The sequence below is a fragment of the Parasteatoda tepidariorum genome, chromosome 3 (assembly GCF_043381705.1).
Source record: "Parasteatoda tepidariorum isolate YZ-2023 chromosome 3, CAS_Ptep_4.0, whole genome shotgun sequence".
NCBI classification, from domain to species: Eukaryota; Metazoa; Arthropoda; class Arachnida; order Araneae; family Theridiidae; genus Parasteatoda; species Parasteatoda tepidariorum.
In genome coordinates this window covers 34,650,749-34,677,703 of record NC_092206.1, presented here as the reverse complement: position 1 = coordinate 34,677,703, position 26,955 = coordinate 34,650,749, and the positions used below count along the sequence as shown (strand labels likewise).

The 26,955-nt window shown below is 27.3% G+C and overlaps 1 protein-coding gene across 2 annotated transcripts in view; it reads left to right on the top strand.

The window, feature by feature from the left end:
- LOC107452561 (uncharacterized) overlaps positions 1-26,955 on the top strand; it is a 275,849-nt gene that overhangs the window by 123,136 nt on the left and 125,758 nt on the right. The gene's annotated exons all lie outside the window — the stretch shown is intronic.

Here is a 26,955-nt window from a genome sequence, read left to right as displayed (position 1 = left end):
TTTCTGATTTGCTGGTTACTTGCAGCGCCATCTGTTCAAGCATTTTTGACTTTAAAACATGACGTGTTTGAGGAAATATTTATGCTTTGGGTTTGTCTCGCAAAATTTTACCTGTCGAAATGTTTTAAAATGAATATCCGTGCAATTCAAAATGCTTGCAAATAAAACAGAAACATTTTTATTTTATCATCCATGTTTTTTATATATATTTCATTAAGAAACAAGTTAAAAATGTGACTTTTTAACCAAACAAAAAGAATTGGGTAAGAAATCAAAACAATATAAATGCATTTAAAATTATTTATTTAATTTAAAAATATCAGGTTATGAAGATATTCACTTTTTATGAAAATACTATAAGTACTTTAACCCATTAAAATTAAAATATATTGTTCACAATGTTATAAAAAACACCCTTTATGAATGTTTTCTTAAAAAAAAAATTCCATTAATATTTTAAAAGCATTATAAATTTAATTTTAATTTTAATCACTGCTTGTGCATGATTGTTCCTTGATTACTTATAATAAATATTATAGGAATGTTGAAAATTATAACATTAATAAATCACTTTGATTTGGCATAAAATTTAGTTCTAGAAATAATAAAAAAGCAAAAACTATTTACGAAACAACTTTTTAGCTAAGCGAAATGTCTTGTGCTTATAAATTGAAACAAAATAAAAAATATTCGAAACTATTTTTATAAACAAATTTTCACAATTCGCGAAAAGAAAAAAGCGTTTAAAACCATTAGATTTTTAGCACATACGCTTAAAATGTTACCACTTATGAGTCTTGGATATGTATATCCATTTGGCATAGCGTATGCGTATCTAGTTGAAATGCAATTACGAAATTACTTTTTCAGTTAATTATAAGTAAAGAGGTAATTTTATCAAAACAATAACTAAAAAACTTTCAGCAGTTTGATACATGATTTAAAGTCTAAATTTGAAATAATTTAAACATTTGTAATTACAAAACTTCTTTAAACATTTGTATTTCTAAAACTGAGAAAATATGCTTAGCACCCTCTCTATTATTCTCTTTGAAATTATGTTGATGTAATCCAGCTCATTACATGGGGCATAGAATAAGTAATAATGGCGGTGTCATTTGGAAGATATTATGATTTATGACCAAGAGTGGAGTGCGTAAGATATAGATACCGGAAGAGGTGTGGTGCTCCAGTTAATCTCGAAAGTATGGCAGTAATAAAGTAATCAAATATAAGACGGCAACGAGAAAATGAAACACTAAGTGAATGTAAACAAATTAAACTAATTTAAGTGACTTAAAACATGTTTCAAAACAAAAATTTCTATCGTTATGATATAATGATGAAAGTAAAATGCTCGTCTCTATTCACGAATGTACTTTACTCAGAAATAACCAGAAAAATAACTGTATTTTAATCGTTGTAATTGTATGCTTTAATAACCGGCTCCCGTTGCATTTTTAGAAATATCATAAGCATCAAAAAATTGAAAGTGCAAAATACCATTATATTTTACTATAATATTTAACTATGATAGTTAAAGATCATAGAATATAGTGGCGACTTAATTATGAGGATTCAGTACGGTTACTTATGTTGTCAGTACATTGGAAAGAAACTGCAGAACGGATTAAATATGCATCATTGATATGTTGATCGAAGCTCAGAAAATATCAGAACTTCTGTGTTCGGAAACACTGGAATATATTCCACATTCATGGATTATGTGTTTTAGTGTTACTTATGTCACATAGTAAACCTCTAAAATTGCGTATGTTAATTATTTTGATTTTCACACGAAAATGTGAAATATAAAAATAATTGCGCGTGTTTCAAACTGGAACAGAAGAAATTATTTTTTAATATAACATTTATAGGGATCTTATTATTGTATTAAATGCATGCAAAAAATGAATATTCAAATGAATACACTTTAAAAACATGAATACACTCTAAAAAATGAATATTCAAATACGAAGCTTTTATCATTTCAGATGAAACCGTTTCCTACCACTATATGCTAAGAGCACACACCTAGTCCAAGAGACAAAGTAACTATCGTCATAATTTCGTCCATTTTCGTCGATTAAATAAATTTCGTCGAATTTAATGAAATATTTTGTAATTTTATTTATTTCCCAAAAAGAATAAAACCTAGTAAAAATTTATTTATCAAGCTTTTCTAATAACGAGGTAAACATGGGCACCTATAGGTGTCGCAACACAACGAGTATATATAAAACGGAGAGAAGTATTTCACCCATGCCCAAAGAGGGATTCTTACTCCGGATCTTCTTTTACGAGGCCAAATCCTTGACCACTATACAACACGTCGGTTTAATTCATATATATTTTTTGTGTCTACTCTTTGTTCTAGTTTCGTCAATCTAGTTAACAATCTCCCACAATGCACTACAATGGGGATTCGAGTTAAAGAAACATTTTCGTCATATATTTTGGATTTCGTGTTTCATTACAAATCATGTGATTTCGTGACGAAACAATTTTTAAAATTAACGAAATACTGCTGAAGAACTGCTGAATCGTCAAAAGGAAGAAATTTATTTTTGAGTTCGTAATTGCTTATAACATATTTTTCGAAATTATTGGATTTATTTGTACATATACAATATTAAATAAATGATTTTGTTCTTTTTTTTAGCACATACTTAACACAATAAAAGAACATAATCAAAAAAGAAGTTTAAAGAAGAAACCTATCGTCTTTTAAACTATTGGTTTCAATAATAGTTCTTATGTTAACAAAAAGAATGATAAAAGTTGAAAAATCGAAAAAGAGAAATTTGTACAGTCATTTTCTATTCCATTTCTATTATTTTTTAAACAATATAATCCAAAGAGCTTAAGTTTTAAATAAAAGAAAGATTTAAGAATACATTGCTTGCATTATAAATTATTCAATAGTAACTGTTTGCAAACGGATTTATTGAGTTGTGCTACACTTGAAAGCTTTTCTTAACACATTTTTTTTCAAAGAACTGTTCAAATAAAAAGAATTAGAAACTTAAAATGATGCTTGAATAAAGAGTGATTAAAGCTATTCTTGCTTAAAATACGCCTATTAATGACAAATTTAAAATCTAAATTACGTATTTTATGTAATTTCTTTTCACAGCATTCCTGGGAAAACGACTCAGAAACATCTTGGAAATAACAAATTCGATGAATAATAAAATTATTGCAAACCATTACTAACAAATGTAAAATTATTAATTATTAAACGAATGGAAATAAATATTTTCAATCTCATAAAAGCTTTCATAATAATTGCATATATTTTGACATTTGATTTGTTTAGGAAAAAAACCCTAAAAAACTAATTAGATCTTAAACCTGATTATCTCTAAAAGAACCTAAAACATTCGCCAGGAAAAAATATTTTTGTTTAAGTTTTTAATAAAGAAGACTGTCATTTACTTGTTTCAATAAATTTCATTATCCCAAAATTGAAATTCTCTTAAGAAAATGAAATTAAAGAAAACACTGACTTCTTAGTGAGCGTAATTTGATTACTTATCCGACTTTAAATCTTATCTTCCATTTATTTGAAGTGTAGTAATTAAAATAACACAACTGGAATAACTGAATTATCGATTATGCATATATATAAACCTTTCATCAGTTTAGCATAGCAGATTTATAATCCATTAAATATAAATAGCCCATTCTAGACTTTCAGAGCTGTATTTTCCGAATAATCCGATAAAAGGATTCTATTCGAATTAATTAAGAGCCTTTTATTTCCACCACAGAATAACAAATGAATCATTATCTTCGAAATTCTTAAAGATTAATGAAAAAAACTGGCTTTATTTATTTAGTTCTAATCGATTATGAATTCCAAGAAGCAGGTGGTATCATACAGGAATTTGACCCATGTATTATTCAGTAAAGAATTTCTTTCTGTCTTTAAGGGAATTTGAAAATACACTTGTGATTTTAATTTAGACTTTTCTGCTAAGTAAGTTTTGTTTTAATGTGGAAGAATGTTTAATATGCCATAAAGCTTCATTTTTTAACCTTTTCTTGAGAAGTTAATTTTATTTTTTTCGGTTCTAATTACTTTATTTCATTTTGGCTAAAAAATGTCTGTGTAGAATAATATTAGAATTATATATAATAACTAATTATACTTAGAATATATATAATAACAAATTTATTTTAAGATTTAAAAAAACAAATTAATGTTAAGAAAGCTAAGTAACAGAAAGTTACAATCTCTTCGCCTGCTCACACGGCTATTTCCGAAAATTGGAGGGCTTTTCAATGTTGCATTAATATAGCCAAAGCAAAATATATCAATACAATCCTTTCTTGCTTTCTCTGNATGTATATATATATATATATATATATACTCAGTGTGTATCGAAAATTAGTCATGGCATTATTGCTTCTAATAATGTGTTAAAAAATTAAAATAAAAAGGTATAGCTGCAGTTAATTCTGGATGATTACGTATTGTAAAAGTTTAATTACGTTAATATAGTAAATATAGTATTATGATTACGTAAGTATAGTTAATGTTTATTTCTTTACATTTATCTGTATATAATCTGACCACGGTAAATACGCATATATTTGTTAACCGGTCGAAAATGAATTGCAAGTGACTGGATATGTACATGAAATACAGTGTTTGTTTATGAAAACTGCGTATGTGTTTGTAAGTTCCTTACACAAATCAATGCAATTCGGAAACTATTTGCACCACATTTGTTGTGCTCGTAAAGAGACACGTCGTGTCCGTCTACTTTATAATCCCTTCTGACCATTAGTTTACGCAACACATTTGCTATGCACCTACACTAGCGTGCAAATGATTTTGGTCAACGCTTGAAAGGCATTTTAGCCTTTCCATACTGCGTTTTTTATTTTTTTATCTCTTATTTGTAGAGATGATTTGCGTTTTATTTAGTCATGCCAACATATATGTTACACTTGATTTCAGAATTTTTACTTTTCTTGCAATTTAATGGAAAATGTAATCTCTCTGGATTAAATTTAAATCTTCGCACTCAGTTCAGCTGAATATTTCTTTTTTAATATAATTGGAGTCTTGTTAGAACTAATTCTTCAAAAATAAATGTTAACATTAAATTAAAGTTAAAATCACGATTTCCGTAAGCAAATATGCAAAACTTGTGCTTATATGTTGGAATTGTATGTTTCAAATGTATTTTCATCCAGTTCTTAGATATAAGAAAAACGCTTCACGAAAAACAGATACCGACTGATATGAAAATTGCATTTGATTTAATATGACTTTCAAAGAGATAACTTTGCTTTCCGGTTGATAAGCACATTGAGAATGATTAGGAATAAAATTATACATTATTTATTACATTTCCAATCAACCATGTATAATATTGAGTTTTACCAAAGACTTTTGCACGCTTGTGTATAGAGACGCAGCAGTGGTGTCTGTCTACTTTCTAATTCCTTCCAACCACTAGTTTACGCACCCCTTTTGCTGTGCACGTATTGAGACACATCAGTTGTGTCTGTCTACTTTCCAAATCCTTCCAACCTCTAGTTTATGCAGTGAGAAAAACTTTTCATACAAAAATGTAATGTTTGTGTATGTTTTGTAATATTAGTGATTTGCTAGTACGCCACTCAATTGTATCAAAAATGAGTTTCATAAAGAATTCATAACTCACTATAAAAATTGTTAATCTTTGTTTAATTTAATAGTATAGTTAACTGTTTAATATAAATAAAGTTAATAACTATGTTACTAAAAACAAAATTTATTTCATAATACAATAAAAACTTTTTAAAAAAAAATGCGTTCATAATTAAATATTGCATGTTTTACTTTTAATTCAAAGCTTTATGGTTATTGAAAACCAACTGAATAACTATTTTAATTATACGCATTTTGTCTTTGTAATATATAATACCTTTTTAAACAATATTATCTATTGAAATAACTTTGCGCTATTCTTAAGGAAAATAATCTATAAAACAGTCAACACCAAATGTATCCTAACCTAAGAGAATGAGAAAAGGAAGGCACTAATCAACATCTAAAGAAAAACTAAAATACAAAATGGTGCATAACTAATGATAAAAACACTTATTATGAAAACGATGGAAAAAAACATTTTACTAAAGAAAAGCATTTTAAGAAGAAAATAATAGATAGAGCATACTCCAAAGATAATTACATTTTCTCAAAATTAGTTACGTCCATGAAAAGAAGTTAAAAATAAAGAAAGCACGAGACATTATACATACTCCTAGCAAATAAACTTCCAATTTGCATATATTTGAAAAACCATTATGATATAATTGTTCCAAACCATGGGGATGCTGGTAACTCAATTACTTACAAAAACATATCTTAATGAAGAAAACCAGAAATTGAAGACAAGAGCACTTACAAAAAATAATGAGTAAAGTTTACTACTTTTATGAAGTACCAAGAACAAACGCGTATTGATTACATTTCAAAATATATTTTTTCCCGTAGCATTTTTTTGAAAGTATTTACGGATTGATCCAAGATAAATGAACATAAATATACACGCGGTAGTATGAGGGAAGCAGAAAATGTATATATACACAATTTATTTTGCGTGAAATAGTTCCTTGCTTATGAGTTTGCGTTTTTGAACAACTAATCGATAAAAAACATAAGAAGAAAATTACTGTAGTATTTACAAATTGAGGATCTTTAATTTTGGTTTTGTTTTCATTTTAATAAACATCATTATTATTGACATCACTCTGCGTTTTTAATGGACATAAAATAAAAACGGAATTTCTTTTAATCTTATTAAAACTGGTGTTTACATCAGTGGCGTTTTGGTGAACTATTATTTTCTTAGCTAGAAGGAACACTTTTACTTCCAAGCTCAATAAGATTGCTGTTATCATAGTATAATTTTAATTGTAGTATAATTTTAACATCAGCCCAATAACTTGACTTCGGGATTCGTTAATTCATAAATAAAATAAAGAAAGAGGTAATGGTATAAAATTGATACAATTGGAATTTAGGGTGTTCATAGAAACTAAATATTGTCATGTTACCATCTACTGAACAAAAGCAGAAAAAGGTTCATAAGGAAATAAAATTAAAATATTTCAATGCAATGCCTACTTAATATATTAAAATTGTAATTATAAAATCTGATATGTATCATAATAAAATTATCAAATTTTACGGTGTTTCCCAATTTCATCAAAAAACTACGAGAATCATATTTTATTGTTAAACCATATTTGATTGTTAATTTTAGAAAAATATTTACCAAAGCGCTTAGGTAACATTTACCTAGCTTTTTACCGCTTCCATGAAGCCAGAAACACGGTAAATGTTACCATATTCTGGTGGTTTTGATCATACTTTTCCGTTCAGTGTAGTTTAAAATGAATTATCAGTATATTCTAAATATTCACACCTAAAAGTCATTTGTTTCAGTACAGTGGAGGAAAAAAACTGCGAAAAAGGTTCGACGTGATGTCTATTAAATAAAATTCAAAACATCGTGCTAAGAAAAAAAAATATTTAATCCACACCAGCGGGAAAGAATTTTCCGTTTGTATAACTTTTTGTTATGTTTATTTTACTGAAAGAGTTTCTGGAGGAATGCTATTTGCCTGAGTAGGAATAAAATGTTGATAAGTGTGCCTTTACTCAGCGAACTCAAACAAGCACGCAGCAAACTCAGATGGACAGGGCAGAAAAATACTTCCTTCTTTGCTTTCACCAGATATATTTTTTTCTTAGAAAACTGAAAGTACAAAGGTTGAGGGGGAAGGGAAAGAAGTCTTCTGTGCATCCCCTTGTGCGTGTACTGGAATTCCCAATGAAGAATCCTATGGTGTATTCCTTGCAAATCTCTGTGGAGTTTTCTTCTTTTGGGCATGGATTTGAAAGGGAAAAAATTGATAAGTAGTGGATAAACCGTAACTACAAAAACAAAATACCAACGTTTATTACCTAAAAGATAGTCTGTTTTGCTTTGCTTCCCTTTGGATGAAATAGGTATCCCTAATACTTGAATAATATATTAGAGATAAACTGATATAATATCTTCGAAGCTTACGCTGCACTACAGGGATTTTCTTTGATGCTTAAAATAAATCATGTAACAAACAATCAGGTTAATGGTATTATCATGGGTGTAAGTTTTCTACGGTAAATTATTTTTGACTTATGAATTTTATAAACACATATAACTGAGAATGAACTGAATCTATGAAAAATATGTTATTTCTTAATTTTTTATTGCTATTTCTTAATTTATTATTCCTATTTCTTCATTTTCTATCATCATTTTTCAATATTTTATTTCTACATTTCTTTATTGTTATTCCTTCATTTTCTATTATTATTCCTTCATTTTATAATGTTATTTCCTCATTTTTTATTGTTAATGCAAATAATATTGCAACAGCATATAGTTGTTAAGATGTTTAACGATGACCAACGGTTTGAAATATTAAAGTTAAAGAGAGAGAGAAAGCGAAATTTAAACTTGTACGGTTTGTTTTAAAATTCATTAGCTTAACTCCGCTAAATAAGAATAACTACAGAATATTTTTTTTTCAAATAGATCATAAGCTGAGCCCGCAATCTGAGGACAAAATAAATAGACGTCTGTGCAAATACAAAGTGGCTCATTAAAATGGGAAAGAAAATTTTAAGCAGCATTGTAACACAAATGAGCACAGTAAAAATCTATCGACAGAAAGTGATTTATACAGTATATCTATGCTTAAATCGCTTAAATATCACTGAAGTTTCCTTACATCTAAAATAGAGCTTCAACAATTAAATTTATTGTAAATACTTCGGATTGTTTGATGTAACATGTTTTGGCAAATGGCTGTGATTACTTTTAGCAAAATGTAATGAGCTGTGCAGGATTTACTGTTTTTAAGGTGTCAACCAGTAAAAAAAAAGAATAATATACACTAATATCTGGAGATAACACAAACCACGGAGAGTCATTATTGCGTGAATTATAATTCGAAAGTAAGTTTTGCATCATTTAGGATTATTACTTGCTTGATCACTAAATGTTTACGTGTTTTGACAACTATGCATCAATTCTAAACAATTGCCGGCATTACAGTATTTCCAATCGAATGCTCAAAATATCTTCCCCATATTCAGTTGCAGTGGGCAACAGAAAGTACATTTTACATTTTTCTGATCAGCCGCGACATATTTTAACAAACTTTGTAACTGATTTCGAAGCTGCATATTTCTTCCTGAGCCAATTTTTCTTTAATTCTAAGCATCTGTCTTTTCCGGAACACTTAGTATATCTTCCAAAGATAACATATTTAAGTACGACAATATTTAGCTCAAAATATCTTAATAACATAAACATAGTGCCTAATAATATTTGTTTGTTTTTATAGCATTTGGTTCTTTTTTTCTTATTTCTTTCTTTATTTTTTAAAGACATGAGTCATGGTCGGGAGGAAAGTAACAAACAATTGCTTTCACTCTTAATTATTGAAAGAGGGTTTTAGACTCAACAGTGCAAAGTTTTACAGGGATATACATTTGATATTATTTGTAATACCTTAAACATAACGCAATTTTCTTTGGAGAATTTAAATTCAATTTGTTCAAGCCCTTGATTTTTTTTTAAAAACATATCAATTAGTTTTTAACTTCTTTTTCAATTCTCCACTCTTTTAATCTTAAAATGCTAGCTACCTGATTGTGCATGCAATTCTATAGCATACTACGACCAGTGGACATAGATGAGAATGTTACTGATTAAAAGAAACAAATTAAAGCACAAGTATTTCGAAGCAAAAGTAACGAGTAAAAAATTATAAGCTCTGTTTTTGAAAAGTAACCAGTGAAAGGTAGAATTAAAAAGAAAATAATTGTAACAAAAGTACGTTTAAAGTAAGGTAAAGGAAAAAAAGCACGTTTTGAGAAAATTAGAAGTAATCTTAAATTTAAAAGTTCCTAAAACAAATTATTAAATCATTCCCTTAAATTTTATTGCGTAAATATCGAATAACAATTATATTTTTTTCATGTAAGGAAATCAAGGTAACAAAATTTAATGTTTACATGCAGAAAAGGGCTAAGAGTTTATTTTACATTATTTTTAAAATTATACCTAATGTATGCATGTACAAGAAAACTCTTGAAATCCAATGGATAAATTTTATATGTTGTTTTGTTCNTAAAATTTCATCAAAATCGGTCAAGCCGTTTCGGAGGAGTATAAACACTAAAACTGTGACTTGAGATTTATATATATATATATATATATATATTATAATTATTATCATTCTGCAAAGAAATTTTAAAAAAACTATGTCTACAACTCAATTTTAATTCTAAAATTTTTTGTTCTACTTGAAAATATAATCAAAAACATTAAACGATGCACATTTTAATTCAAAATTAGCGAAAGCTTTATAATGAGAAATGAAAATATTTTTGGCTTATCTAAAATTAAAAAAAACTATTGAAATATTTGTAAAATCCTCAGAGAAGATGATGAGCCTTGTTACATATAATAGTTTGTTCACTTATTTCCGTTTACTCATCAGCACAAAATTCATAACAAAATATGCAGTTTTAATAAAGGTTTAAAAATATAACGGAATATCTTAATAAAACATTCGTTTCGAAATAAGAATTTAAACCAAATTTTGAACATTTACGTAAAACAGGGTTCAATAAAGACGTTTGAAACTTGAGTAAATATCCCACCTAAAAATTTATTATTTTTTACAATATTCGGATGGAAATAACGTTTTGAAGGCTAGAAAAAAATATTGTTAATAAGTGAGTGACAAACTATTATTATCGAAAGAAAAGTGTGAAAAGTTTAAGCAGGACTGCAAATTACACTCATTAAATGTTCCTTGAAAAAAAATGATCAAAGTTTCAAAGCTGAAATTAACATGCAAACAATATCATAACAAATGAAATTAGTAAAGAAGTATTACTTCCTCACAGCTAGAGCATATAAATTATGCATTAAAATTGATATAGCAAAAATAAAAGTAATTACCCACTATCCTAATTACGAGTTTCATTTGTTTGTCTTCCGACATAGATGGACTGAGGATTTATGTTGAGTCAAAATTCGTAATTTATTCAGAATTCGTCGTTATTCGGAAATGGAGGGACAATCGTAATTACATCGTAGCGGAGCAACGTTCGTTTTCTCTGCATCAATTACTGGCGAAGCAAATATGAAATTATGTTATTAAAAACCATATCTTCGTTTTGGCCGTGGTCGCCAACATCTTTCTTCATTACATTCTTGAAATCATGAATGATGAAGATTATTTTATTCTATTCATTTGAATTTTTAAAAACCTTCTGTGAATGTAAACTTAGAATTGTGCACTCCCAGACAATCAGCTTAATTTACGTAGGACATTTTTTCACTTAAGATAAAATATGTGATGAAACTCCCTTTTCAAGCTAAATTGTTTTATTTTAAGTGAATAAACTTTTTTAAGCTTATTTTTGAAGATTGTGTTACAAAATCTAAGAAAATTTACATAATTGCTTTTAATTTTTCAAAGATTAATTTGAAATTAATTTTAGGGTTTAAGGTAATTGCAAATCATCCTTCCAGTATTTACTGGGATTAAATAATATGCTAAGAAATTAATTTTTCAAGCAAAATTGCTTTATTTTGAGATGTATACGCTATTTCAAAACTTCTTGTGGAAGATTTTGTTAGTTAAACATAAGTCATTTATATAATATTATGAAACTCTTTAAATTTTAAATGATTAGCTTGTAATTAATTTTAAGCTTCCAGACAATTGCAAAACGCCTTTCAAGTATTTTATTTAGATATTGTTTAGATATCATACAAAAGAAATTCCTAAAAATAAAAAAACGCTATGTCAGTAATATATTTTTTTCCTTCTCTGTTTCTAAACTCTTAAATTAGAAACAAAAATATATTCATATTAGTTAGTTTGAAAACAATATTTCATCATGGATTTTTTTTCGCTTTTAAATTATAATAATATTATTCCTTCATTATAGATTTTCAACTGCAATGCAAATAAATATTTGGTCTGTGAGCCTTATATTTGGGACATAGCACAAAATAACTGTTTTAGAAAATATCCACAGTTCAAAAGCGTATTTAGGAAAATATAGTCCATAACGCGTATTTAGAACACAAATCACAAACTGTATTTATGAAAATGGGCATGACTCAAAATGCGTGTTTTAAAAAATAAACGCAGCTCAAAATGTTAAAGACATAGATAACCGGAATAGCGGGTTTAGAAAATAGATACATTTTAAAATTCGCAATTATGAAAAGATACACGTATATAGATAATCAAAATTTATAATCTCAAATTACATGATACTTAACAATATTTTTAATTAATATTTAATTTATTTTTACAATATTTTTTAATTTAATTTATTAGTAAAATAATCTATTGTGAAATTTTACTGCCCCAAATTTAATGGTTTGGTTGCCGACCGGCCTGTGTAGGGGGCAGGGGACTGTCCTTGCATCAGAAAGGTCCTGGATTCGAATCCCGGGCAAGGCATGGATGTTTCTTTCCCTCTCTGTGTGTTCTATGTCCTTTCTCCTTTGTGTGTGAAAGTGACCCACCCAATAAACGGGTTGTGGTTGTGTGACTGGCGTGGCAGAAGTCGAATTCCTGGCTATAGATGGCGCCACTGAAAAACAGGAACAATCGCACCCCCACTGCTTGAACAGGCATACGAGAAAAAAATGGTTTGGTTGAAGGATTTAATGACAGTAGTTTCAGAATTATACATGTTACCACATACAAAAGAGTTTAATACAAATCATAAATTAAATTACACGATATAAATTTGTCTACAAATAAAATTTACAAAATGGTACGCAACAAACCAAGAACATTTAGACATAAATTCATTCAGAAAAGAAAACGTAAACACAATAACACAGCTATAACTAATTTAAATTGCTATCATTGCATCGATTTGAAATCTGGCAAAACATGCTCTGAAAAAATGCAAAACATGCGATAAAACTTTAAATTTTACTTCTCATAAACAAAATTACGATCATGATAAAAGCAGGTATTTTAAGTTTTGCCGTTTAAATTTTAGAATACAATTAATTTATGATGTCTTCTTTATAAATAAAATAATGCAGCTGGATAAAGCAGTGGTAATAGTACAAAAGTTGATAAACAGCAGTTTCGGTTTTATTCAAGAGAGCCATTTATTCAAGAGAGTATTAAAACACACCATTTTTGTGTCATCATTTGTCACTTATTCACGTTTTAAAATCTAAAAATTTCCTGTTTAGATTTATTAAGCAATATTTCACTATTATTTCAGCAACACTTAATGTTATGGCATCATTTAACTAAAAAACAACTTATTAAAACGTCTAATAGGACAAGAAATGATAAAAAAGAAATAAGAGAAAAATTAGTAATTAGTGCTTTTTTAACTTTCTTTCTAATTTATAATTAAAAAGTTGTAATTAAATTCTGCAGCAAATCTTGAAGATTTTAAAAGTATACATACTATAGTTTCCTCATCAGTCTAATAGTTACAACAAATCTAAATCTTTTATAATCTATCCAACTTTTTCTTCAAACACGCATTTTTAATCTTTCTAGATTCACAAAGCACTAATATATTATTACTCTATTATATTATATTATACTACTATATTTTTACGAAATTCTGTGGAATGGAAAATTGATAATACTTTGAGTTTTTTCAATGTCAGTTTTAAGCGCAAGTAGCTTAATGGAGAAAAAAAATAATCACCCAATATTATCTTTGCACTGATAACAATACAGTTGACTTTGGATATAAAAAATATAGCAATTTTACTTAATATTCTTTCTTCTAAATTTACAAATTAAAAATATAATCTTTATTGGTCTTATAATTGGTCTAACAAAAATAACAATTAATTCAGCTCCATCATCTATTAACCTATATAAATTCGTTAAACTCAGGTTTTGGCTTTTGAAATTGAAAAAAAAAAAGAATTATTTCATAATTGGTGAAATTATGCTTCAATCTAACTGCATTGAAATTCATAACGCAATATTACAGATATCATAAATAATATGCAATTCAAACACATCTATCAATTTAATACATTTTAATTTCAAATGGATCAGGAATTATTCATGATTTATTACAATTGTTGCTCAAATACATCATTGTATACGAGTAGAATCATTGTCGAGTACTCTTTGGTTGTTTCATTTGCTAACAACTAAATCACCCTATCCACTATATTTAGTAGAATGGCATGCCTATGATAAATGAGTGACACAGATATCGTCTCATATTTAGCTTTGTCAGTGGAGTTAGTGTGGTTAACATAAATTTAATACTTCATATTTACTTCTATACTAGTTAATATGATTTAATGTAAAATATTTCATAAATTTGCAAATATATTCAGTGAAATAGGTTTCAGAAAAATTGGAATAAAATGATTTTAACTTTAACTTTTATGTCAAGGCAAATCATCTTCTTCAAGAACTAATGTTCAGAATAGCGATATTTTCATAATACTGGATGTCAAAAAGCACACAAATATATATACTGTAAACAATTTTAAAGTTTAGATGCCACTATTTTCGGTGTTGAGGTAAACTAAATACTTTTTTATGCGCAAAACGTTAGTTCTTCTTCTTCTCATTGGCTCGACAACCAAGGATGGGCCCTGGTCTTCTCAAAAAGCCTATGCCAAGACATTCTTCCCTTAGACAAGGTTCTCCAGTTTATTATCTTTAAAACTTGACAAAACGTTAGTTAGCGTGCAAAAAAATTTTTGATGTCCATAGCCCCTGAAATGTAGTAAATTTTACCATATTCTGGTAGTTGTGTTTATACTTTTTTCTCCGTGATTAAGGTTACTAAAATGTTCTGACTTTTACAAATGTACGATTTATATTTGAAATATGAATATTTAAATGTAATAAAAATTTAACTTCGATTATTAGAAACATTTGTATTTTAAAGGACTAAAAAATATTTTATAACTACTTAAAATGTACATAAATATGTAAACACTAACTTTTAAATTATTAAGCCGAGTCAACCTATTAGGTCTTTAAAATAATTATCTTTTGCCCGAACTGTTACTCTTAAAAAAAAGTTTGAAGTACTTTTGTTATGTTTAAAGAAATCTGGGATAACAAAATCATTTAAAAACTACCTTTATAATAAAATTTTCATTAAATTTGAAAAAAAAAAATATATAATTTTGAGTACGGAAATCTTCAAGTATAAAAATTTAATTTTGTAGCGTTGTCGAATAGAAGTATATTTTTATTAATGTTTGTAGATGCTCCGGAAATAAGAAAAATAAGTAAGATTGGATAATTTTTGTAAAAATATCGAGGCATTCCTAAACACATTTCTTAAAAAAGTAAATAAAAACATTGAAGATGTTAGCATTGTTTGCCTAGATTTTAAATATTGTAACCTTTCACAAATTCCAAAATACCTCATATGCTTTAAGAGTATGACAAATATGTTTCAATTAATATTTAATTCCTATCGAATACAGAGTCAAATTGAACAAAATTAATTAACATAATTAAATATACGGGAAAACGTAAAACTAAAATTCTCGTTTAGGGAATATTGATTAAACTGACATTTATTCTTACTTACATAAATTTGTTCTCTGTTTTATTTAAAAACAAATATTTTTTTCAGAAATTTGCAATTTAATTACGTTTGGAAAAAAAATCTATTTCGTGATTATCATGCGCAAGAAAAACTTAAAATGGCAGCAAAATGTTTAAAATTTAATTCTGAACTGTAAAATAATCATCATTTTTAAAAGTGAATTTCAACTATACCATTTTTTATTCTCATTTTTCTTTGTTATTTAAATATTCACTTCTATCTCTTCAATAAGCATTCTTTTGAAACAATTCGCTCAATTTATTTAAAAATAATTAAAATAAAGAAAAATTTAATGTGTTTCTAATATGTTTTTTTTTCTTCTAATTAAAAAAACAAATAAAACTTGTCTTCCATGTATTACATTAAAAATATACCATTTGTTCATTTTGTTAAAAGAAACACTTAAATATAAAAAGTAATAAAAATATGTATATAAGAAAAAAAAACTTTTATGCGCTTGTCAGTAAAATGGTATTTGTTCACATTTGTTTGCTTGCTTCTTTTTATTTTTCTTTTATTTGAAAATTCTTAAATGTATGCTATCTCATGCAAACTAAAATAAAAAATGCTCCCGTAAGTACTTAACAGCATTGCTTTTTTTTCTCTCTCTTATGGCTCAGATTTTCGGAAATAACTTCGAACATTATGATTTGAGTAACGCTTAACTTAGACTAAGCGTGAACAAATGAAAATAATGGAAGAAAATAAGGGGTAAGGCTGACCAACTCTTGTTTAGTCTTTTTTCATGATTTGATCTTCGGCCAATGGTCATGGTTCTTCGCCTGCAAAAGATAACGGTTTTCTGGAAAGAAAAAATCTGGAGAAAAATAAAGGAAAGTAGAAATAAGATGACGTGTTCCTGCAACTTCAATCCAGAAAGGAAAATAGAAAAATAAGAAAATGGGAATGGTTTTTCTTTTCTTTGCCCTTTCCTTTTAGTTGTGCCAACATTCTATTTTTCTCAATGAGAAATGGCATTACTGCTTCGCAGAACTTAAACTTCAAAGAGCTAACCCGAAGAAAATTAAGGAACAACAACAGAAATATTGTAAACAATGGTCAAAACAAAAGTGGAAGAGAGAGATATTTAACTAAATTTATAGAGGAATCTTGCAGCGGAAAAGTAAGAGATTTGTTTTATGCACAGGAAAAAGAGCCAAAGTCTGCGAACATAATATTATTACATAGTTGTTTTCTTTTGGAAGCTATTTGAAAATGTTGTTAAACAAAATGAGCCTACTTATTGTCGTGCTAGATATGTTATTTTAGCAAAATTAAATTGAACAGAATTTTGCAAGCATTATTTTTTTGTTTTGAAAGTGTTTTTCATTTATTTTCCCGACTAAGATAGAAATTATGAAGATTTTCTAAATTAGAAGACAAAAATATTTTGAAACAAATTGCGTATTTAAACAATCTACTGACTCTTTATGTGTGTTGTTACGTAAACAAATAAAAATATGTATTAAGAGTAATTAATATAAATAAGTTAAATTCTTTCAGTGTAAATTTTATTGCATAATTATGAGCTTTGATAAAAGTTTAGCATCGAAATTATGATTCAAATATTTTAAAAATAGACTTCTTTTTTTAAAATATTTATATATATGCATCGCTCATAGTCTGCAATAGCGGCACAACTCAGGAAATCATGTTTTGAGATCAGTGGGTTTAAAGTTTTCATTGCTAAGGTAAATGCACAGCAAATGCTTTAATTTGCTTAGACGAAGATTACCTTCTTAGGAGTTGTGCTAGTATTGCTGCTGAAAAGAATGTGTATTTTCATATTTACACCTGTTCTTAGTCCAAAACGCGTGTTTTTTGAGCTGTATATATATATATATATAGCTCAAGAAATACGCGTCGAAACGGTTCTTGCATTTGAACCTGTATATTTGAGATTTGTTTCTTATTTTACACCTATTTCATCTTAATCCATATTTATGAGTATAGAAAAATTGATAGTCTTTAATCAATATAATGATAAACCGCATTTTTTCAAAACATGTAATTTTTATATCAAAATGTTCTAATTATTATTTTAGGATACATAATTTACGAGTTCAAATTTTTTTCAAGACTATACCACAGTATTTTCAATCATTTTATTGCCCAGTTAGCAATAAAATGCTGGGTTTCCAGTTAGCCCAGTTAGCTGGGTTTTCAAAGAAAATAATTTTTGAACGCACTTGTAAACAATATATTGCCCACACATTTCACTTGTAATTATTTATGACCAATTTAGGGAAACAATGAAGCATATTTTAATATTATCTTATCTTTATTATCCATTTTTGATGGATATCCTGCAATAATCAACCTAAATGATAAATTTACGCATATTTGTAAGTTAATATTTATATAGTCATGTAATATTTAACTATTTTGAATATTTAGCTAATCAAATTAATAGTAACGTACGAAAACTAAACCTATATTACACTCCGGTTTTAAAGGGAAACATTTTAACCTTAACTTATACTTGTTTCCTGAAAAACGAAAAAAAAAATTATACAAATTTGTTACAGAAAATTTAATTAAATTTTTAATTTTTTCCCTCCTACTCTAAACAAATATCTGGGTTTGGCGTCAAAGAAATAAGTAAAATTCATTTGAAAATTAAATTAATAAATTTGAAAAACTTAAAATAAAGTGAATTGAAATATTTGCAATAATCTAAGAAAAATAGTAGCATGGGCGAAAAAGTTACAAAAGCAATAAAATCTAATTAAGGTAACTAAGTTTCGGTAGCAAAATTTCTCCTTAATGAAATTCACAACCCCAATGAAACAGTAGCGATAATGGAACTTTTAATCCGAATACTTCGTGGAGTTGAGAACCTTTTTAGTGAAATCTATAACTAAATTTAGATGGTACACAGGCATTCTGATTATAATTCTCCCTAAATCCCTGAAAATACTGATTATGAGAGCATTTTAATTGGATTCTGTGGTTAATAAGGGACCTTTTTTTCTTTTATGCTTTTAATAGAAGTATTAAAACTCACATTAATTAAATCGATTTATTTGAGAGTGGAGCAATGTTGGTAAAGAAAAGCACAAAATGAGTAATTAGAAGTATGAAAACAAAAGAAATAATCGTTGAATTTGGAGAAAATATTTGAATAAAATGTAATTATTAGTTGGTTTTAATTCGGAAATTTCGGAAATATATATAAGTGAATAATTATCTATTCCGTCTTACCATTCTTTTATATTGAAAAAATATATTTGTGTTTATATATTATTTATGACTGTTAAAGTATTCACTGGTCTTATTTTTTCTTTTTTTTTGTAAAAAGCTTAAGCGTATCATTCATATTAAAATTACTCCGTTATATTATTCTTTGTTTTTCGTCGAATGTTACTTAGAGTCACTATATATAAAAATTATAGATGGCGACTCTGTCTGTTAATTATGTCAGGTATAATTTTTTCCTAAAATTTAATTGACTATAGTTCATGATTTTTATTAATGTATATTATTTTTAATGACTAGGGGATATATTGACGTTGAATTTTAATTTAAACTTTCCAAAATCAACTCATTTATTATTGTTCACTTGTATAGCCATAGGTAGCTTTTGGAGCAAAGAAAAAGTAAGACTTACTGGTGCAAGAGTTATCTGCGGTTATATCGCTTCTACAACTCGGCTTTTAAAGTTGCATTATGAAATGAGTCAAAAGCAAAATTAATGAGAGTTAGAAAAAATTTATTGTAAGGTTAAATTTCAATTAAAGCTGTAAAAACGAAGTTATCTCTGAATTGGAACAAGAAGTAAAAATGAGAGGCAAATTAAGCATTNTTATTGACATTAAAAGACAATTTGCGTAATTCAACTTTTTAGATATATTTAGACAAATAGGTTTAAAAAGATGCAAATCCTTACATGTTTTTTTCTTCATTTTAAATTGAAAGCAATTTTATGTACTTCAAAGCTATCCCAAAAAAATCGACAACTCTCAATCAATTATCTCATAAATGAATCATTTATTTTTAAAAACAAAAATTCAAAGTACTTTTGTTAAACATCCATACTTTAATTATCTTTTCCGATTAATTAATATTAAGAATTAATTAAAAGTGTTTTTTCTAATTTCTTAATTGAAATCATCTATTATATATTTCTTTAAATTACTATCGGAAAAACAAAAACTAATAACATACGCTCGTAAAGAATATTAAGCATGTCGTAAAGTGGATTGCTTTTTAAATTACTAAATCTGCTTCGATCAACTAATTTCTATAAGTTTTTTATTTATTAAATTCGCATTAATTAAACATTCATTATGAAAGCACACTCTGCAATAGTTAAAAAAGTTTTAAAATTATCCACCCTAAGCATTTACAGTAATAATAATGATATTAAATGAATATTGTTTTGAAATAATAAATACGAATAAAGTATACGAATTGTGTGAATTGGATACAATAATATAACTCAGATAATCACCAAAGTAAATCTATAGCCTGAGTTAACTAAGCAGTGATATATTCAATACATAAATTTCCCCTAGCGTAGATCAGCTGAGCCCCTATAAGTAGCCGCATTGTGTTGTCAAAGAGTATATTGTATTAGAATTGTACAGAGTGGGATGCCAACCAATGCAACAATTACGGGGATCTATTAAGAGACCTCAAATGATATAAATCAAACTAATACTCTCGACTGAATATGAAATGGCTTTAAAATCAGGGTCTTATATATGTAAGAATGTAACTCAATATCTTGACTCAATATCAAAAGACAAGTAAATATTTTGTAAAAGTTAAATATAATATTATATTGCAATTACTCTTAAATATTTTCAAGAAAAAAGTATTGAATAATCTTACAGAAAAATAATATTATTATTACATTATTGCATGAGAAATTTAAAATTCCTTTTCTGAATAATTTTTATATCAATAGCAGATATTGATTTCAATTGCTATGAGTTTAGGACATGATAGGAGGCTTAAAGTTTCTATTATTATTTTTCATTTTCACTTCTAAATAGCATAGTTCCAAAAAAAAAAAGCCATTAAGTGTTTGCTAATTTAACTTGTTATGTTTTTTTACTTCTTTTTTAGTATTATTTCTCAAAAACTCATAACAAAAATGTCTAAGTTTCATTCAACTATGCTTTTTACGAATTTGCTTTTCTGTATTATCTATAAATGTAGTTTTATCTTCATATCATATTTTTGCTACGTAAATAATTTTTTTCCTCAGAAGTCATTAAATATACCGATACATAATTATGACCTAAAAATATTTTTAAAGAAAATTTTCAACTGAGTTTTAGTGCTTAATAATAAAATGAAGATTTTCTGTTTATGTGTTTTTCTTATAACTCTAAAACTGTTTCTTCGATTTTCCTCACTATTTTGACAGGGGGAATTTTGAAAATTTCATTTCAAATAAGTTTAACAATAAGCATAATTATAAATTAAACTTTACATGATTCTATTTAATTTCAATGCATAAAAGTTACGCTCATTGATAGTACTGTAGATAAGTGAATCAATCCAAACTTTAATGATAGAAGTATAAAGATTAGTATACATATACTATACTTATGAAGCTTTAAATTAGGATTAGATGAAAGGCGATCACAAATTTAGCCAATTTTCAAATTTAGCCAATTCCCAAATTTAGATCATCTCATATTAATAACTGACTAAAATTATTGATGCTCTGTTTATAAACGTTATTTAGTGAATTTTCAAAAAATATTCGTTAAATATTTTTTTAATATATTTCAAAATTTCATCTTACTTAAATTTATATTGGCTTTTACAAAAGTTAAATTCATACTAAATTTGAGGCTTTATACAAGTAATTTTCGATTTTAATAAATATGTATGTCGCTTATATATGTGTCATAAAACTCTTTACCTGTTTGAAAGTGCTTATCAATGCCGATTTTATGATTATTTTTCCCTGTACAAAGAACGGGTATTCGTCTAGTTATTACTGAAAAATATAAACCTATTTTAAATTAAAAAAATATTAGAAATTTAGTCAACTGAATTAATTAGGCAAAAATTTATAATAATCTTTTATTATTATTAATATTAAACCTCTGTTTTATTTGAAATTCTAAAAACTAACAATAATTTTTTATTATTATTAATATTAAATCACTGTTTTATTTAAAATTCTAAAAATGTTTCTCTCTAAGTAAAATTGCCTCTCTAGATATGTATAATATTATTATATATTTTATCTTACAAAACAATTTTGCAGTTTCTTTCATTTATTGTACATTAATGAAATAAATTCCCGATAATGTCGTAGTATACGTTAGTTGAACAGAAAATAATTCTAAAATACCGGTTGCACATTTTCAGCTTAAAGAACTATTGTCTTGCAGAAATATTATTTTTATGCTTTTGCCTCACGGAATCAGTAAACATTCATTGTAAATTAGTTTTGTATCCATATATAGATGTCAAGCAAATCCCAACAGAGCTTGAAATCATAATAAAGCGCCAGTTTCGAAGTGCTTTCCGCCCTCAGTTCTTTTAGCAGAGTAGAGCTTTGTCCTCAGTAGCCGGAACATTAGTTTCCTGAAAGCGACTCATTCCTGTGAGGCACCGGTAGAAAATGTTCTCTATCAGGAGTTATGAGCCACCTGAGAAAATCTTCCCTTTGTGCGAAAATCTATCTTGCAAGAAATGACAAAATGACGCTGGACTAATAGAATTGACGCTTAGAGATTGGAGCAGAAGTGTATCTCGTTAAACTAGCGCAATTCTTTGCGCTGATTTATTCAATAGCGCTGATATAGGCGTTAGCAGAATTTTATGATTCATCCAACTAGATTTGATGAAACACACTTCAATAGATGAAAAGGTTGATTTCTCACCCGGAAATAAATGTGTTTTAGTTTATTTTATTGAATTGATCCAGTGCATATGTTCATATCTTAAGAACTTTTATAGTCTGTTCAAATTTATGATAAATAAGTCGTAGTTGCTTTTAACTGTTCTTTCTCAATTGTCTGATATCCAGAATAAATTTTAGTGTGATAAAATAAAGTAAGTTGAGTGAGTATTCATATTCGTTTTTGTAATTATAAAGATTTTTCGTTCTTATACAAATCCGAAATTCAATGCGTTCGTTTAAAGACTACTTTAATTGATTGATTGATTAAGGGATTAAATTGATGCGTGGTTCAGTTTATTGATGAATATTCTTTTGTAATTGAATAGTTTTGGAGTTGTATACCTTATTTTTGGGGATATTTTGTAACAATTGAATATATTTAATCAAGTTATGTTTAATCTATACACTAACTCAAGTAATAACTGGCTTGGTGTATTTCTGCAATAATTAATCCTAAAGCTAAACCGCTATTTTCATAAAATATAATGTAATCCCTATTCACTATATCTAGACGCCCTTATATTTCTCCTGTATGACAACATTCTATATCTCACACACGAATGTAGATGAACTTTTAAATGCTCTGAAGAGAAATTGCAAGTACATTTAATTGCTAATATTTTGATTTGTTTACATCTGCTAAATTCTGAGAGTGTTTAGTTCTTATGAACGGAAAATATCACAATCCGAAGATTAGCTTATAGCTTGCAAAGTGGCATAAATAATAAATTAATTTAAAAGTTCAATCCTGTGAATCGGTTGGAAGATTTATCAGTTAAATACAGTCATAATTTAATTTATTACCACTGGGTAATTTCCAACTCCATTCAGCGCAAATGGTATTAGTTTGACTAAACGAATTTCGTATTATGTCTAATTTTTCTCGATACTTGTCTCCATACTACACTAGAGCCCCTGAATTAGATCCTAGTATAGTAGCCTTATACTACACTGCCTGGATCAAATATACAAGCATACAAAAAGTTGTATTTGAAACTGTTAGCATTTAATGCTTATATTTGCCATGCATCTTAATCAGAAGATTAGATTTTAGCTTGCAAAGTAAGAAAAATATTAAATTAATTTCAGGGTTCAAATTGATGTATTGGTTGAAGGATTTATCAGCCAAATGCAGTCTTAGTCTAATTGCTAAAACTGTGATGTTTTTAACTGTATGCAGCCCTAATGCTGCTAATTTTAGTTAAAGTTTCACTTACGAAATATACTTTGTCTCGATACTTGTCGTGGAAATCACTAAGGCTGGCATAAATATACAAGGCAAGGAAAGTTTGAGTTAGAGACTATGTTAACAAGAAACACAACTAATAAATCTTTAAATCCAAGCAAAATAAAAAAAATATATAATTTAACTTACCAGATCAAATGGATTATTAAAATCTTAAGTCTGTTTTTGATAGTTATAAAATGAAATAATGTAGATAATGTTTGAAAATTCACTTCAATTATTTGAAACACAATTGATATTATTGCACATAATGTATTGTATTTCTTTCATGGACATTAAGAATGCCATTATTAAAATATCATAAATAGAGACGATACACACGACGTTTTAAATGATAAAACACATTTTAATGTGTCAAATGAGAAAAAAATATATATGCGATTCCTATTTGTTTTTTCAACTGATCACCGATAATCTCGATGTGAATACCGAACTTTCAATTTATATTCCATTCGAAAGAAAAACTAATTCGGTTATCGGAATTCAGTTAAACGTGAGCGGAAATTTCATCGGAATCGGAGATCTTTTGTTTTTCCTCGAGTCTATTGCAAAGCCAGATTTGTGTAAAATCCTATTGTTTTTGTTCCGAATTAATATATTTATAAAGAGGACAATAATATTTTTAAAACAAAAATTTTTCCCCATTGGTTCTTCATACATAATTCATGTATTTTCTTTTTTAAATGTTTGAAAACATAAACACGTCTTAAATGTTAAACGTTTGGGATCAGTTTAAACAACATTAGGACAATATTTAAAGAAAAGTTTCGACTATTTTGTGATAAAACAATACTGCTTAAAATCTTTTATGTCTTTTTAAAAGTTTCACCAAATGCACAAGTTATTGTAGTTCTACATGTAACTTTAAAATTGGTTAATTTTATTATTCCATTAACATGATGTTGGTTTGACATAACTTTTTTTTAATTTTCTTTACCAGAGCAGTAATTTAAATGTTACCTAAATAGTTGAATACATTTGTTAACAATAAAAAATTTGTCTTCTAAACTACTCTCTAGAAAAAAGTCGTGATTTTCTTATGTTTTATATAAACTGTAATACATTTCCTGGTGAAAATATAAATCAAAGTTAAAAAATATTTTGAAGGGCTGCTTTTAAAAATATTATGATGTATATAACTATACAAAATATTTATTGCTCACTAATTTGCACAGTGAAAAAAAAATCCATAAAAATTACCGAAGTTTACAATAATAACATTTCTGGTAAAAAAAAAGAAGAAAAAAACCATAATTCTGTGTTATAAAATCAAAATATACTGTATTTAAAACATTCATTTGGTAATTATATGCTAACGGTAATTATATGCTTCGTTTTTTATATAAATTATTGCCCGTATTATCACTCATTTAGTAAAAAATACAAAACCTAAATTTAATTTAATAAAATAAATGATTTTTGTGTCATTTTCTAAGGTATCCTGTTAAATTTGCCAACTTTTACCACATTTACCAAATTGCATCACATATTATTAAACCATATTTTATTATTAATTTTTTCAAAATCATGACCAAGGAGCATCGATTGACATTTCTGCTCTATTTGGTGCTCTCATAGATTTAGAGGCATGGTAAAATTTACCATTTTCTGGTAGTTATAACCATACTTTTTCTCTCAGTGTGGTAGAGTTAGTACAGTTCTCAACAAGAGAAATTAGGAAAAATCTTGTTTGGTTTGTTTTTTGTTTTGTGTCCGGGATCGCTCTCTTTTTTTTCAGTAACAAATCCTCTCTTTGAAAAAAACAAAAAGGTGTGAATAATTTATTTGCATTCTAAGGGATTTTTTTTAATTGCGAGTTTTTTTAGGTTTTTTTTAAGGTGAACTTTTTTTAGGGCAATAGGGTTTTTTTCTTACTTTCTGTTGATTTCTATCTAATTATTCATCATGTATAACAAACAATAAATCTCACTACAATTGAATATTTTATTTACAAAACAAAAGCTTTTCACGTTGAAAAAACATCGCGATGCAACATCACTAAAAGAAAGTAAATAAAGCTATCTTTGGTAAATGATGGATTTTCAGCATTCGAATTTCTTCCATTTGGATGCCAATATCGAAGCGCATTTCTTCAGGGGTCAGAGAAATCTTTCACTGAATTGTCAGGGCTCGCTCTTTTCTTTGAGTAAAAAGAGAAACTTTCAGGTGAAAAACTAAAAGGTATGAATAAATAAATTTTTTCGATCCATTTTTCCAACATCAAACAAGAAAAAAAAATTAAATAAATGGTTCTGTTTTTTCAGGAATGTCGTAAAAGATGTCTTCTTTTATAATGTTTTTGTTACTTTGAATTGTACAGAAATCAAATTTTTCTGTTTGAAAACATTTTATTTTTATTTTTTCGAAGTAAAAATGTATTTAAAAACTACTTTGACAGATTAAAATATCCAATCTTCATGAGCAGCACAGATGTGATATATTTGTAGCTTGAGTTTCATAATGCTAGATGTTTATACTGAGTAAAACTCTTCCTTGAAATTTGATAATGCATTTGGTATTGCTTTGAGATTTGTAGGTGAAATTTTTTATCAACAGGAGTCAATATTATCCGAGGTACGTCTCCTTATGAGGAGAAACTATGTAAACACTGTGAGTTACCGCTTAGTGCATGTAAGCTCTTTCAAAATATTAAAAAAATCTATATATTTCTATTTACAATTGTAATCCGATTACCAGAAAATATGCGGTAGAACAAATGAATGAATTACCAGTCAGTTAGCACCAGCATTTAAATCCAGGGAATCTGTAAGACAAGTTATTGTACTAACCCTTGTATCTTTTCGCTGCGTAGTAAGTTTGACTTCATAAAGAAATTGAAACATAATAGTGTTCTGGATTTGACGTCATAGTCAAAAAAGTTACCATACTTTAAGCATTTTTCTTAATTATTTCATCACAAAATGTGCTGTAAAAGTTCAATACCGTTAACCGGGGCGAGTCTACCCATTTTTTCAGTTTGTCAACTTTCAAGTGTTCAAACTTTTGTAAATGCTAAAGAAAAAAGGCTTTTAATAGGTGTTTCGGAATCGCTATTTATCCCTCTTTAAAGCTGTGAAATCGATTTTAGAAAATATTAACAGTTACGCTGTTACTGTATATTTTTATAGAACTGCTGACAAATCTCTCGTATGGGGCGAGTCTACC